Source organism: Tachypleus tridentatus, chromosome 9 (assembly GCF_004210375.1).
Source record: "Tachypleus tridentatus isolate NWPU-2018 chromosome 9, ASM421037v1, whole genome shotgun sequence".
Taxonomy (NCBI): domain Eukaryota; kingdom Metazoa; phylum Arthropoda; class Merostomata; order Xiphosura; family Limulidae; genus Tachypleus; species Tachypleus tridentatus.
This window is the reverse complement of record NC_134833.1, coordinates 119,316,626-119,332,328: the sequence shown is the minus strand read 5'-3', so window position 1 is coordinate 119,332,328 and position 15,703 is coordinate 119,316,626. Positions and strand designations below refer to the sequence as shown.

At 37.8% G+C, this 15,703-nt stretch overlaps 1 protein-coding gene across 21 annotated transcripts in view; it reads left to right on the top strand.

Moving 5' to 3' along the window:
- The window catches only part of LOC143226188 (putative fatty acyl-CoA reductase CG5065), a 122,271-nt gene that overhangs the window by 68,776 nt on the left and 37,792 nt on the right, over positions 1-15,703 (top strand). The window contains exon 1 of one of the 21 annotated variants that reach the window (XM_076456821.1): positions 2,512-2,695. The exons of 19 other annotated variants lie outside the window; for them this stretch is intronic. The gene's annotated coding sequence lies outside the window, so the exon portion shown is untranslated. Of the gene's footprint in view, positions 1-2,511; positions 2,696-5,926; positions 6,032-15,703 lie in introns of those variants that run through there. One more of the 21 variants, XM_076456824.1, reaches the window with a different exon arrangement.

Genomic DNA, 15,703 nt, shown 5'->3' with positions numbered 1-15,703 from the left:
CTTTTGTGTAGCGAGAGAGTCAGCCCATCGTATCCTTAACCACGATATAGTCGTTTATCATAGGGATCGCCCATTTATTCTTCATTATCATTATCTAATATTATTCCGCCAGTCTACATCAGAAATGTCTGTGAATATTGTGATAAACCATGGCCATGGGCAACGGACTTACAAGGGCTAGAAACTGGGTTTTGATACCCATGGTGGAAAGAGCACAGATAGCCCTTTGTGTAGCTTTGTGCTTAGTTTTGAAGAAACAAAATACTATACGAATCACTGCACATTATGTGTAGTAATTTTTAAGTTTCACTAACTAACAAATAACAGCGGCTCTATAACCGTTGACACCCAATTGTTTTAATGTAGTCTGTCGTTTATATGGAGCCACATAATTTATTACATGCATACGTATATAACCTGCGTGCAGTCTCTAGATGTAATTTAATGTTTATATGGCAGACATATATCATAGTAATTATTTGCTTATTGTTGCAACTGTACTGATGTTGCGTATGATTTGTTTATGTACAGGGTTCATACCCTTTCGAACATAACGTTGCTGACAGGATCACAACGTTTTTTTACCACTCGACCATGTTTACCCTAAAGTCTAGGCTGTCTCCCATAACAAAAGTCTTTAAGCCATAGTTTAAATGATAGTATCAAGCTCATTTTCGAGCATCAGATCGGAAATCGCGGTGATGGCTGATGGTAAGCTGACTATAAGGAGTGGCAAGAATGATCCAAGCAGGAAATGACGATTCTAGGCCAAAGTGAGGCAGAAATGTAGCTGTTTATATTATTTCGAAAATATTTCGTTTCAAATAAAGAATGTCGCAGCGACGGCCAACCAGAGTTTGGAGTGACCACTACCCAAAGTCCATAAGAAATTGAGAGAGGGGAGATATATTGTTATAAACAATTAATAAATGCTAATTAATTCATTTATACAGTTTTACAACTTAACAAAACTATAAAGCCTGCATTTATATATGAAGATATAAATACTAGCCAAAAAGCACTACATGCGCGTGTGTGTATAAACTCATGCGGTAACAAAATCCAATCCATGCATCACTATAGTTCAGTAATCCCTCTAATCCAGTGTTTACAGACTACACATATAGCTATGTGCGTAAACTAAACTGTTTCAAATATTACAATATTGCTAATATATAGATATCTGTCCATAACGGACATAAAACTAAAGAAACAATAGTATTAACAATTGTTTATTTATAAAAGGGGAGAAATAGGGATCTTCAAAAAATTACAAAAAGAAGACCGGTAGAGTAAAGTGAAAATGTGATCACCACTTTCTTTAGGCTACAAATCCCTATTTTGACTAAACAGCAGTAATATTTAGGAGATTCGAAATAGAGATTTGTAGGTTGAAGGAGTAATGTGTCTCAAACTCTGTTTATTTTTTGCGATTGTATTTCAATATCTTGTTTGTGTAATATTTTGTAGATTCCTATTCCCTCTTTAATTTAGATTAACAGAACAGAGGGAAGTCTACGGACTTGTAACACTAAAATCCAATGTTCGTTTTCCTGCTGTGACATAGCAGATTTCCATTGTGGCTTTGCTTTAAAGCAAACAAACAGGTACAACGCGTGACGTTAGCTAGTGTGTTTCTAGGACAAAGTTTGGTTTGGTATGAATTTCGCGCAAAGCTACACGAGGGCTATCTGTGCTAGCCATCCCCAATTTAGCAGTGTAAGATTAAAGGGAAGACAGCTAGTCATCACCACCCACCATCAACTCTTGGGCTGCTCTTTTACCAATGAATAGTGGCATTGACCGTCACATTATAACGCCCCCACGGCTGAAAGGGCGAGCATGTTTGATGCGACCGGGATTCGAACCCGCGACCCTCGGATTACGAGTCGAATATCTTAACCACCTGGCCATGCCGGGCCCTATAATAAAGACCAAATAAACGAATCCTTTTGTTATTTATACTTTTAATATATTTGCAGATTAATATTAATGACGTAATTTATTGGTAATTAGTTTTTTAGAAACAATGCATAGTGAGTTCCTACAGAAACTTAGCTGCAGGTACTTTCGAAATAACTTTCGGTAAGTTTATCTTTTCTGTGATTTCTAGACGGAGTCTATGGAATTATGTTTACCTCTAGCCACCAGCTGTGCTACTGTTATGTTGTGGACTTCTGAATAAGTCTTTCACTTCCTGTTTGCTTATTGAGATATTGTATTACTCAGTGAACGTTTTAATTTTCTTTTTACGGCATTTCGTCAAAATTGAGGAAATGCCAACACAAATATTTTACGTATTTGTTTTTGTTGAGATCACGCTGTGATTAGGGTTACGATGATGTAACGTTTCAATGACATGATACTATTCCCGAAATTATAATGTATCAACTTATGGCATTTTCGCAGAAAAAAATGATGTCATTTAAGGTTCAAACTTTTTTTTTAGGTCTCATAGTAGCCGTTAACATACAAATAGTATAGTGTAAGCCGTAGAGATCAAATCCTTATATTTAGCACAATCTTACTTCTGAACCATCGGGCCTCCCGCTAGTACAGCGGTATGTCTCTGGATTTACAACGCTAAAATCAGGGGTTCGATTCCCCTCGGTAGGCTCAGCAGATAGCCCAATGTGGCTTTGCTATAAGAAGAAACACACACACACTCTGAAGCATCGGAGGTCAAGCAAACGAGGTAATTACAATTATGATTAAAATATACAAGTTTCGAAGGTATAAAAATAAAATAAAAACTACTAAGTGTTCTATTTTAATGCCTACCTTTGTTTTTGTTATTGTTTTCTTTCCTACCTTTATTGTGTTCGGTATTCCTTCTTTTATCATTTTAATGTGTATACTTGTATATATATATATTTAAGTCTCAGTAATGAAAAACAATGTAGAAATAGCGTAAATATTACACTCTTTTATTGTTTGAAATTAATATCAAAATAGTTTTAAATATTTTAACCATATATTTTAAGACAAATAAAGCTTTCATTTAGGCGTCCTACGGTGCTTCAAATAAAAGACTTATGGATAGTACTTATAACTGGAAATGATCGTATTAGCATAATTTTATTATAAGCATCCATATTATTTTTTTAATGAAAATGATCGCAAAAAAAAAGATAAGACAGTTGTTAGACAACATCAGGATGAGTCGTGTGAATGTGCCCCCAATTTTAGTAGTAATATTTTAAAGCTAAACTATTTTATGAGGGCCACGTGGGAAGTAAATTACGTTCTTTTTAATAATAACTTGTTTCAAATTTCAGAAAACACTTTTTGGTACATGGTCTAGTGGTTAACGCGATGAACTGTAAATCTGTGATTCCTGGAGAGAGTCTATGTAATTATGTTGTTTACCTCTCGCCACCAGGTGTGCTGCAGTCATGCTGTGGATTTTTTAATAATTCTTTCACTTCCTGTTTACTTATTGAGATATCTTGTTACAAGGTGAACGTTTTGATTTTGCTTTTCACGACATTTCTTCAAAACTGAGGCAATGAGAAAAATATTTTACCGCCAAACTTCCCTACGCACATTGGATACGTTACAAGAGCGACCGTCAAATATCACTATTCGGTTAGATTAAGGTACCCCAAGTGTTAGAGGTAGTCGATATTGATTATCTGCTTGCTCTATAGTTTGTTAGTTTAAATTATGGACTGCTATATGTAGGGCCCGGCAAGACCACGTGGATTAAGGCGTTCAACTCGTAATCTGAGGGTCGAGGGTTCGAATCCCCGTCGCACCAAACATGCTCACCCTTTCAGCCGTGGGGCGTTATAATGTGACGATCAATCCCATTATTCGTTGGCAAAAGAGTAGCCCAAGAGTTGGCGGTGGGTGGTGATGACTAGCTGCCTTCCCTCTTGTCTTACACTACTAAATTAGGGACGGCTAACGCAGATAGCCCTCGTAGCTTTGCGCAAAATTAAGAAAAAAAAACAAGCTATAAGCAGACGGTTTTTGTGTACCTTTACGCGAAAACTTCGAAAGAACTTTAACACATACTTTAATTTCATGGCATTACTAACATTTTTACTTTCTTATAGTTAACAAAATATTTCTCATGCTATTATCTGGGGACATTATTACGTTGAACGTTTCAACTATTCAAGGTTTCAAATCCATTGTACTATTTAAAAAGGAAAGCCGCCATCTTGTGAACGTAAAGACTTGCATCCTTAGACTACGAAGTTGCCAATTACAACTTTTAAAACTGGTTTATTGTACTTGATACAAAGCTACGGAAGGGTTGTCTGCGCTAGCCATTCCTAATTTCGAAGTTATAGCCTTGCGGAAAAGCAGTGAACATTACCTACCGCCAACTCTTGTAATACTCTTATTACCGAGGCCAAATAGTGAGATCTGATCATAACTTTTGTAACACACGGTTTCAAAGTGCGAAGCGCGAATTTTCTAGCGGTAAGAAAACGCGAACCACGGAACCTCAACTCAAACGTTCAGTATGCAAATCATTAGGTCGCTCTCGGCCATTTTATGTTCTTTTGGTTGAAGAATATACATGGCTTTACAAAACTTGATCTTACTATCTATCAGTTTTTGATCAAAAACAGTCAGTAACGTTTCAGCAAACACCAAAAATAGTAATTTATTATGACACTCTTTTCTTCATAAATTCTCACAATTTGGCGACCATAACACATATGTATCTTTATTGTGAATGGTTTTAGTATATTTTCCATTTTGGAATCTGTTTTAGTCTCTGATTCTAGACCTGGTTTCTCTGATTTTCTGCTTTCTTCAGGAACCTTAATCATTTGCTGTGACACTTATTATTTACATCTTTGAAACAAATTCTTTATCTTCAAGCAACCACTTTTTTTTTAACCTTTAAATTTTTGACCAACTTCTCAGTCTCCACATCGTTCTCTAAATTTCTGAGTAGGTTTGGCCCGGCATGTTCAGATGGCTAGGGCGCTCAACTCACAGTCTTGAGGGTCGCAGGTTCGAATCCTGCGTCTCACCAAACATGCTCGCTCTTTTAGTCCTGAGAGTGTTATAAAGTGACGGTCGATCCCACTATTCTTTGGTAAAAGAGTAGCCCAGAAGTTAGCAGTGAGTGGTGCTGACTAGCTGCTTCCTCTAGTTTTTACACTGGTAAATCAGGGACGGATAGGAGAGATAGCCCTCGTGTAGCTTTGCGCGAAGTTCAAAATAAACCAAACAAATCTGGTTAGGTTCTCAAACTTCAGATCGAGTTCTCGAACTTTCTCTTTTCACGCACCACTCTGAATGTCTGATCGGGTTTTCCTACTCTGTATCCATGATAACACTTTTCTAGGTCTCGAACTGAATTATTAAGATCTTTTTTCACATCGTCACTCTTTCTAAGGATCTCTGACCGAAATATGTGTGTGTGTGTATATACACAGTGAGCATCTACATGTTACGTATGGTAATCTATAATGTCTTTCAAACTACAAGTTGCTTGACAGTAAGTTGACTCATGATGTATCAGTAACGCCGGTATATCCTACCTTACTTTATTATTACACATTAACTGCCACATTTCATAGAAAAGCTTACTCTTGAAGTTACTGTGTTTTCTCTAGGAAATGTTTGGAACGATTACAGTTGCGTATATCAATTACGGTGAAGTATCGTAATCTAGTTCTCTACATATTTCCCCGAAGTTCGTCATTCTTATACAAGTGATTTCAGCATTAACAACTACTAGATACTGATATGTTTGTCGTTTTTAGGTTTGTCGTGTTTGATATCATTTTTATGCATCTAGATAAGAACAGTTTTCTGCCACGTGGCCTTCCTTGAAAAATGGCAAAGACCCGTTTCCCACAGAATCAGTTATATGTGTATGTTTATTCAGCTTTTAATTGTATAAATGTAAACTTTTCTTTTTTAGAAACTGAGAGACAAGCTAGACTACTGCGCATGAACACTATAGGCTTTTATTGTAATTATTATTTGAACGACGTTTTTTGAGATTCTTAGAGTTTGTCTGTGGTTGTTGTCGTGGTCGTTATCTGAAGAGGGAAAAGTAAGTATTTTATTATCACTACAGGATGACTTAATCATATTACATTGTATTAAGTTGACAGTGATTCCTATCGACTTATTTTAATTCAGAATTGGTATCAATGATAAGAGGGACATTCGTCTCCGCCTTGACAATTATTGGTATTTGAATTTTTATTAAAACATCACCTTTAAGGACTAGTTATATATGCATTTGTCCCTTCACCCATCCGTCATAGGCTAGACTTATAATGTATGTTATGAAAACACATGGAACATTAAGATGGTGAATAAAGGAAGGGTCCAAGGTGGCATGACTTATGACAAAAAAACATTGATTTACAGAGAAGAGTGGGCAGTGTTTTATAAAAGCAGGTATTTAGCGTTTCTGGCGTTGATCAAGCAGCACGTGTTTATTCTATTGATAACGTCCACTCTAGTTTCGGTGATGTTTAATCAAATTTAACCCATTTAAAAGTCTCATTCGTTTTTAAGGTTACGATAGGTCAATTATAAATAATAGAAACAACTTTATTTTTCTCTAATGATGATTGAAAGACTGACCGACTGACTACGCATGTCCAATGGTTATTGAGAGAATCTTATAGTTAAATGAGGGAATTTTTCTCGTTAATTTCCAAGACATGATAATATAACTCAACAGGTTTGATTATTCATTAATAACTGGAGCGCTCGTCCCCTGAACGGAAGATATGTAAATTTGCGATTAATGGGAGCTTATCTTATGACATGAAAAGTTGCTTACTTCCAATTGTAAAAAAAAGAAAGAAAAAAAACGCCCCTAAAAACTGCAAGAAATAACATGTGAAAGATCAAACTTGTGTGTATCTCCGCATGGTCCCAATAAACCTCCATACCAGCTTTGGTGAATATCCATCCACAGGTGGTATATAATGGTAAAAAGTGGTGAAAACGCCCTTAAAAATCACAAAATACAAAAAGGAAAATTTGTATGTATCACTTCATTAGTCTAATGAACCTCCAAACCAATTTTGCGAAGTAGTTCCATGGACATACAACAAACAGTACTGTTATTCTTATACAGATTAATAGTTCGGAGTTTTACTCAAAAGCCATGTACATGTTGAAAGTAAAGGGACATTCAATAAATCGCTTACCTTCGCTACGAAAATATGTTTGTATGTAAGTTATTATCAACGGAAAAAGACCATTTTTTGACAGTATTATGAGGAGTAATATTCTACATATATCCGCAAGTTTCGTCAAAATCTGATCATTTTTAGTTGAGTTGTAGAGCAAAAATAATGTGAAAAAATTATTCCCATGTTAAAAGATGGGGAGTTTTTGGATTTTCGTGACCTTGAACCTCTTAAAAACTTATTACTAAGTTTAATCATAGTCCAAATGCATTCAACTTTCTTCGAAAAATCTTGCTGACAAGCACACTTGCATATAAACACACAGGGGTAAAAAGTAATTATGGCCTTATAAAATATCACTGAACCTCATTATGTAGATCTAAATAGTAAGTGAGATGAGCCCACCAATATAAATTGTTGGTAAGGCAACAATGAGTGGTACCATTTTCTTTATATATACATGTATATAAATGTAACCTAATCCTGTGGTCCCATATAGGAGTGTTGCACGTGTGAACGTAGTTCAAAATCGTTTGAGGTTTTACTAGAAAGCACAAAACCTGAACTGTATACAGAAGGGGTTCAGCTCATCTTGTTTAGTTAAAGCAGAAGGTGACGTCTTTCACAGATTACAAGTAGAACATCCTTTATGGGGTATTCATAAATGCGAGCAAATCATTTTTAATTTTTCGCTATTCATTGTTCATTCCATACTAGTGTGAGATATAGAAGTTATGGGTTTGTGATCGGACTGTGGAATAGTCGTAATTTTATTTGTTAATTTCGTTTATTTAGAATTCTACATTTGTTTTAGAATCACTTTCCTAGTTCTACAGGTTTTACTTTCATCCAGATCTACTGGATGTTGGCAAAGTTGAAAAAATGGTTTAACTTAAAAACTAGATGTTCAGATAGATTAATAACTCCTCTACTAGAGTTATCTTGTTCGGAGTTTTTTTTTAACACAGCCTTTACGATGAGTAAAAATTATAGTCCAATTACAACTTTTAGAAAGGGTCGTGGAACGTTACACACTTGGAATACTTTGTAGGAAGGAGGTTTTAAAGTCAACAAGCAAAAAACATGGAAAGATACTGTACATAATAATTAGTCTAGAAGGAAGTTAAGACTTTTTAATCTCAGTACATCAACGTTTATGTCTTATAGCAATTTCAACATGAAAACGAAAGTGGGAACCGTAAGCGAACATCATAGATCGTATAACTTAGCAATAATTTCTGTTTACACGTGTGAAACAATACTTGTTCCTGTTTACAAATGTATATCTGTATATAATTGTTTCTGTCAACAGACAAAAAGTTTTGTGTTCCGATCTACACGTGTGTATGTATACTTGTCCCTGTATGCAGACATATATCTTTACTTGTTTTTCTTTACGCACGTTTACCGACGTTAAAAATTTGGAGTTAGAATTTCCACGGTGAAAACAGCAGATAGCCCAGTGTGGCTTTGCTCTAACAGTAAACAACAAACCAATTTATTCCTGGCTATATACATATTACTGTACTTTGTCTCGACTGTTTTGTCTACATACATGCTACTGTACTTTGTCTCGAATATTTGAATTATTCTTTTCAACTTGGTTGTACCTTTCTTTCCTTGTTCATTTTTCTCTGTTTACTCCTGGTGGCTCAGTGTTAAGCCTGTGAGTTTATAACGCTAAAAATCTAGTTTAGGTAGCTGCTGTAGATACAGAACATACACCTTTGTGCACATTAATTGAAACAAATGGTCATTTTACAATATTTTCAGCATGGCGGCTGGTGTAGGCTCGCTGGATCCGCTGATTTCCTTTAACAGTCATTTTTGCACACAGACGGCGTTTTTACCTATGTTTTGCAGTACGGTCGATCTATTTTCGGGATATATGACGAAATTTTGAAGAATATTACGTCATTCGAAATTGAGTTAGAAGGGCAAGGAGACCAGTCAAAAAACAACTTCTTACCAACTCAATGAAGATAAAACGGTATCAATGGGGTCTGAAATACAAGAACTGGACGCAAGAACAATGGAGGAAGGTATTATTCAGTGACGAGACTTGTTTCTTCGTACATGGTCAAAGAAGTCTGTATGTTCGCAGATCTCCAGGTGAGGAACTTCGAGAATCTCGCATCAATCAGTTCATAAAACATCCCTTGAAGAAGATGTTTTCAGGGTTTTTCAGCTACTATGGCGTCGGAGGCTTACATATCGTAGAAGGTATGATGCGAGGACCACAGTACATCGAAGTTTTGCAGAGAAGAGTCGTTCCAGAATTGAAACAGAGATTTCCAGATGGATCTGGCATTTTTCAGCAAGATCTGGCTCCGTGCCACGCATCGAAACTTGTGAAGAATTTTATGACTACATAAAGGTGCTGGACTGGCCTGGAAACTCTCCGGACTTCAATCCTATTGAAAATCTTTGGACGATTTGTAAAGAAAGACTTCGGGGAAAGACTGTACTACGAAAGATAAATAAATTGAGGCCATAATTAAGGTATGGTACCGCGATCCAAAAATGAGTAAAGATTACAGTCAACTCGTGGACTCGATGCCAAAGCGGATTAATGATATTCTGGTAAATAAACCCGGTCATATCATGTATTCATTTGTGAGTAATTTTTGGGTTATCAGAAATAAAACGCAAAAAATTGAAAAAATCGTAATTTTCCGTCTTGTTTCAATTAATTTGCACAAGGGTGTATGTTCCATTGTACAACTTTGTGTTCAGTAAGAAATATTAACAAGAAAGAATCTTCAGTAACTGCGGTTCTTGATATTAGTTTAAGAAGGATTAGATTAACTGAATCTATGAGATCCCCGTTTTAATTAGCTATATTTTTGTGCGCCAACAATACCCAGCGGCGCTAAAGTGGCACGGCAGCATATACGCGGACTTACGACGCTAGAAACGTGGTTTCGATATCCTTGGTGGGCAGAGCACAGGTAGCCCGTTGTATAGCTTTATGTTTATTTATAAACGAACAATATCAAGGGTGGGCCACACGTATACCCGATTCGATTTTATTACTCATCAGAATCTACCAGTCTACCCCCAAATGGAACTTCTTTTAGGTAAGATAAGAATAAATTAAGGTATGAGACCTGGTGCGTGGTCAAATACATTAATCGAAAGGGTTTGACCTTCTGAGTCAAAATCCTTATTTAGATGTGAATCTGCCACTTAGTCGCGGCTAAAAGTAGTCTATTCGTTTTTATACGTGTATATCTTATCTGCAGAATTCTGTATTTACTGCTTTTTGCATGAATACTCCAAAAGATGTTATTGTCTACATCAGTGGTTCTTAACCTTGTTGGAGGTACTGAACCCCGGAAGTTTCGTACTTGCATTCACTGAACCCTTCGTAATTGGAAAAATAAAATATGATTTTTTTTTCAAATTCAAAACATAAGTAGATATTTTATTGGTGCATAAAATGAACCATGCATCAGTTGCACACAATATCACTGTGCTCGAAGAACAAAACCAACAAAACATGAATTTCACACAAAAACAAAAACATAACTCAATGAATATTTACTGCAAATCAATGTGACTTTTGCTGTTGCCTTTCAGAGACAAGTTCAGAAATGCGCGGCTTCACCTTAGCAAGTGCCACTCTCATATCACTTTCGCAACAAAGTCTGTTCTTTTTCTACGTTTTTATGTTTACCATCCTCGAAAAGGATTGCTCGCAAAGATACGTTGTAACAAACGGTATGAGTATCTCAAGGGCTTCATTAGCAATAAGAGGGTACGCCACAATTTGGTGACACCAAAACGTTGAGAGCTTTGTTGTTCTGAAAAGTTGCTGTTGAACCTGGCTCTGCTGAAGTTCAATGATTTCGTCGAGGTATTCATCATTGACATCTGCTGTCGCAACACTAAACGTGAACAGCTGTCTCACCCATGCTGGATATAACTCTCTAGTAGGGAAGTATCCGTCGAGATACTTTGCGAGCTCATCTAAGTGCATGGCAAATGCTTGCTTCAGTTCCTCTGGTACAGAAATGTCTCCAATTTCGGACACATCTTCGATCTTACTTACACATTCGTCTAACAGGGGAAAGTTTGCGAAGTTATCATTCTCTGTTCGTCGTTTCCATAACGGTAGCTTTTTTTGAAACGCTTTCAGGTTTTCTTCTGCTTCGATGATGTTGACTCCACCGCCCTGCATCTGTTGATTGAGATGATTGAAAGCATTGAAGATATGGGCCATGTACGCCAAAATGAGAATGAACTCATATTTTTCGAAGCAATCTACATGACAATGTTGGTGCTTTCGAAAAAAAAAGAAAAAAGGCTAATTCCACACGCTTGGCAAAAACACGATTCAGCACCTTTCCCCGGGATAACCCCCGAACGTTAGAATAGTACAGAAGTACCTTGAATTCAGAGCCCATTTCGTTACACAGCTCTTTGAAGATGCGATGCTTCAAGGCACTATTTCGCACAAAGTTCACACATTCCACTACAATTTTTAATACTTCTGCCAGTTTTGAATTCAGGGCTTTTGTTGCCAACGCATGCCTGTGCAGAACACAGTGCATAACAATAATGTGTGGTGCATCGGCTTTCACCAGCGCACCAAAACCAGAGTTTCGTCCCAGCATGACTGGAGCTCCGTCCGAACAAACTGCAGAAACCATATCCCATGAAAGATCGTTGTCTCTGAAGAAGTCATCCACAAGTTTCTTTACGTTGGCTGCCTTAGTTGTTGTTGTAAGAGGCTTACAAAATAAAAAATCTTCTTTTATCTCGTCGTTCTTCACATAGCGCACGAATACAACAAACTGGCTTATATTGGAAACGTCGGTTGTCTCGTCGAGTTGAAGGCTGAATTTTGCTGGGCTTGAAATCAGATTTGTAACTATTTGAGCCAAGATGTCACCGCTCATGTAATCTATTCTGCTGCTAATGGTGTCATTTGAAATAGGAATTTGGGATAACTTATTTTCAGCAGCTTTTCCCAGCATGATATTCGCCATCTTCAACGCAGCTGGTTTTACGAGTGCTTCACCAATGGTGTGTGGTTTGCCCTGCTTTGCGATCAAGTACGCAACTTCTTACGATGCTGAAAAGATCGGTTTGTCGATGGGTACAAAGCCGAGAACAGGCAAAGTAGCCTCTTCATCGAACCTGGCTCTCTTTACCTTGAATTCAGCAAGCGTTGTGTTCTTGTATTTCCCATCTCCATGCAGCTTTAGGGAGAGTTCTCTTAGTTTTGCCGGTGCTAGACTAGAATTGCTCAACTTGGCATTGCAAATCATTCATTGAGGACGCTAACTCCCATCATGTTCTGTTATACACGTGAATCCATAATGTACGTATTCGTCCGAGCACTTTCTGTTTTTGCTCGACATAGTTAGTATGAAGGTATTGAAAGATTAGGAAAAAATCACAAATGACGCACTATTACTACAGTCACAAGCCGACTGCTAAGCGCACGAATTTCCTCTCAGCACAGGTATTAAGGCCAAGTGATGTGACGTGATCAGCCGCAGCTAATGATGGCCAAGTGGAGCATGACGTCACGAATCATATGAGTAGGACAGTGGCGGCGCCAGGATATTTTCGTTGGGGGGCTGAGGTAAACTGTTGTGGAGCTTCCCAAAATGCCATAAATATGAAGTATAGATGGTAAATTATAATAATGTAAATACCAAGGTACATTTCAGAAAGGTGTGCTGTTTTGAACTGCGTTTTCAATACAGTTTTCATTGGAAACTCATACTCTGATTAATAATTCATTATTACAAATTAAAAATAATCTGTTTATGAAAATATGCGTATATCTAAAAGAGGAAACTCACCTAAATTCCACTCAAGGTAATACATAATAATAAAGAAAATTAAGGTTAGCTTATATTGAATATTTAATATACCATTAAGAGTAAAGCTACAAATCAAAAGAAATATGACATAAAGACAGTTTGCATAGCAGAAACGAATTATCCCATGTGAAGTTAATACACTCTGAGGAAAAGTAAGGTCAATATCAGGCTAACTAACTTTCATCGTGTTGTGTTTATAGTCAATATTACTTCAAAATAATGCACCTGTTCTGGTGATTGGCAGCAAATGTGTCTATAACAGTATCAATATCGAGTTGTTTTGCCCTTCTGGAGTTTACTGACACGACAGCAAGGTTGCTGGTGCGGTTTGTACCACTGCTGTTGCGCAAGTATGTCTTGAGAAGCTTCAGACATGAGAAACGTCTCTCACAGGCAGCTGAAGTGACAAGCAGGGTCACAGCGATGCATACAAGTTTGTGGAGATTCATGAAGGCATCCTTGTATGGCTCCAGCATGGTTCCAAGCTCCAATGGTGTGGATACTTCTTGCCCTTTGTCTTTCTTCCTGGCAATTAGCCGGTTCAACTGGTGGACCTCCACTGCGAGGTCATTCTCTGCCACACCAGAGTTTGCTGCTATTCCTAAGAGTGCTTGCTTGTCCAGAAATGTGGAGCGTTTGGGGTTCAATGCAGTTGCACCCATCAGAACATTGCAGGCATCAGAGGTGAATCTTCTATTCAGCTCGTTGAGCATCCTGTCTATGATGGCATAGAAAGTGTGTCTCCTGGCATCTGGTGTTGGTTCATCTCTTTGGCCAGTACTAGATGTGATTATGAATTCGTCCGGTGTCTGGGGGCAGGTCGCTGTCCACCTTGACGCACCATCTCAGTGCGTATTCCCACTTTCTTACATATATCCTCAGCAGACTCTTCCAAGTCCTTCCATTCTGCTTCAGTTCTCATTTCTGAGAGACCAGAGACGACAGATTGTACTAGGTCCTCTGCAGAGGCCAGCTGTAGGTCAGGTGACTGGAGGTGGTCTGATAGCTGTTTTGTCATCAGTAGTAGGTTTTCTATGGCCACTAGTCTGGTTATGAACTGCTGATCTAGGAGGATGCACAGGCCCTTTGATTAAGTGGCTCTGTGGACATTGTCTCCCTCCACAAAGCAAACCCGCGGCCTGGATATTGAATGGTCATTGTAGCACCAAAACAAAATGCCTAAATTGCAGTTGACCTTTACAGAAAGGCTGGTTTCTTCATAAGTTCACATTATTCATACAGGCCAAATTGTGATTGTGATATTGTTCTTATTATCATAAGTGTGACAAGCACCTGTTACAATAATGTAACTACTACATTACATTAAATTAGGCACTTCTAAATAGCTCAATGACAATTTCAAAATTCATTCCAGAATTGTTTAGAAATATTATTTGGTCAGTTAACATGTAAGGTTATTATCTAATCGTAAGTATAACATTAATTGGATTGTAAGTCACAATTTTAAGTGTATGCCACAATTATCAGTACAATTTTGGATGGATGATACACAATGCAAAATGATCTCACAGAGGACACAACACCGGCTAAATGTTTCATTGTTTTGACCTATACACAATACACTTATACATGCATGCTATGTTTTACTTTTCAATAAAAGATAAATGAAATTAATGGGTAAATACTTGTGAAACCTTTGGTTTATCAAGTAAAATCCCTGATGATCTGTCGTAACTTGAAATCAACGTGGTTGTCTAATCTTTGTCAAAGCTCAAGATAGAATGACATTACACAGGGAGCGGCAATACAGCACACGAGTTTCAGTGCATTCAGTACATTGCTATGGAGCGCATGACACATACTTCCGTCTTAATGAAGACGTTGAGTTCTACAGATCTATGTCTCTTTGATGTTAATTATTAAGTAACAACGACGGTTGTGTTTTCTATATTTTATGAATATATGTAGGTAACAATATTGGGGGGCTGAGGGTGCTCGGCTCATTTGGGGGACTCAAGTCCCCCTAGCCTGCCCTGGGCGTCGCCTTTGGAGTTGGGTGAACGGAACGGACACACACAGTGAACCTCCGCCGAACTCCTGAGACTGACTCACCGAACCCCTGGGGTTCGATTGAACCCAGGTTAAGAACCACTGGTCTACATACGTTCCTGTGTAGAAGTTTTTTCACTTGTACGTATTCTGTGTACCTGTAGCACTGTCAACAAACGTGCTTATAAAAATATTTGAACAGGAATTACACAGACCCAACGTTTGTTTGGAAGTAATGTAAAAGTTTCATAAAATTCAGTTAAGTCGACATACAGTATGTGCTGGGCCCGGCATCGCCAGGTGGGTTAAGACGTTGGACTCGTAATCCGAGGGTAGCGGGTTCTAATCCCCGTCGTACCCAACATGCTCGCTCTTTCAGCCGTGGGGGCGTTATAATGTGACGGTCAATCCCACTATTCGTTGGTAAAAGAGTAGCCCAAAAGTTGGCAGTGGGTGGTAATGACTAGTTGCCTACCCTCTAGTCTTATGCTGTTAAATTAGGGACGGCTAGCGCAGATAGCCCTTGAGTAGCTTTGTGCGAAATTCAAACCAAATGAACAGTATGTGCTTCACTTGGTCTGAGTTGGTGGAATATTAAAATCCAGAAGGCGATAAAATCAAGAAAAATTGTTCATAGTAGTCGTATAGAAGAGTCAGGCTTGACACCTCTATCTTTTGTGATCGTAAACACACACACTGCAAGATAATAACATATTAAACAAG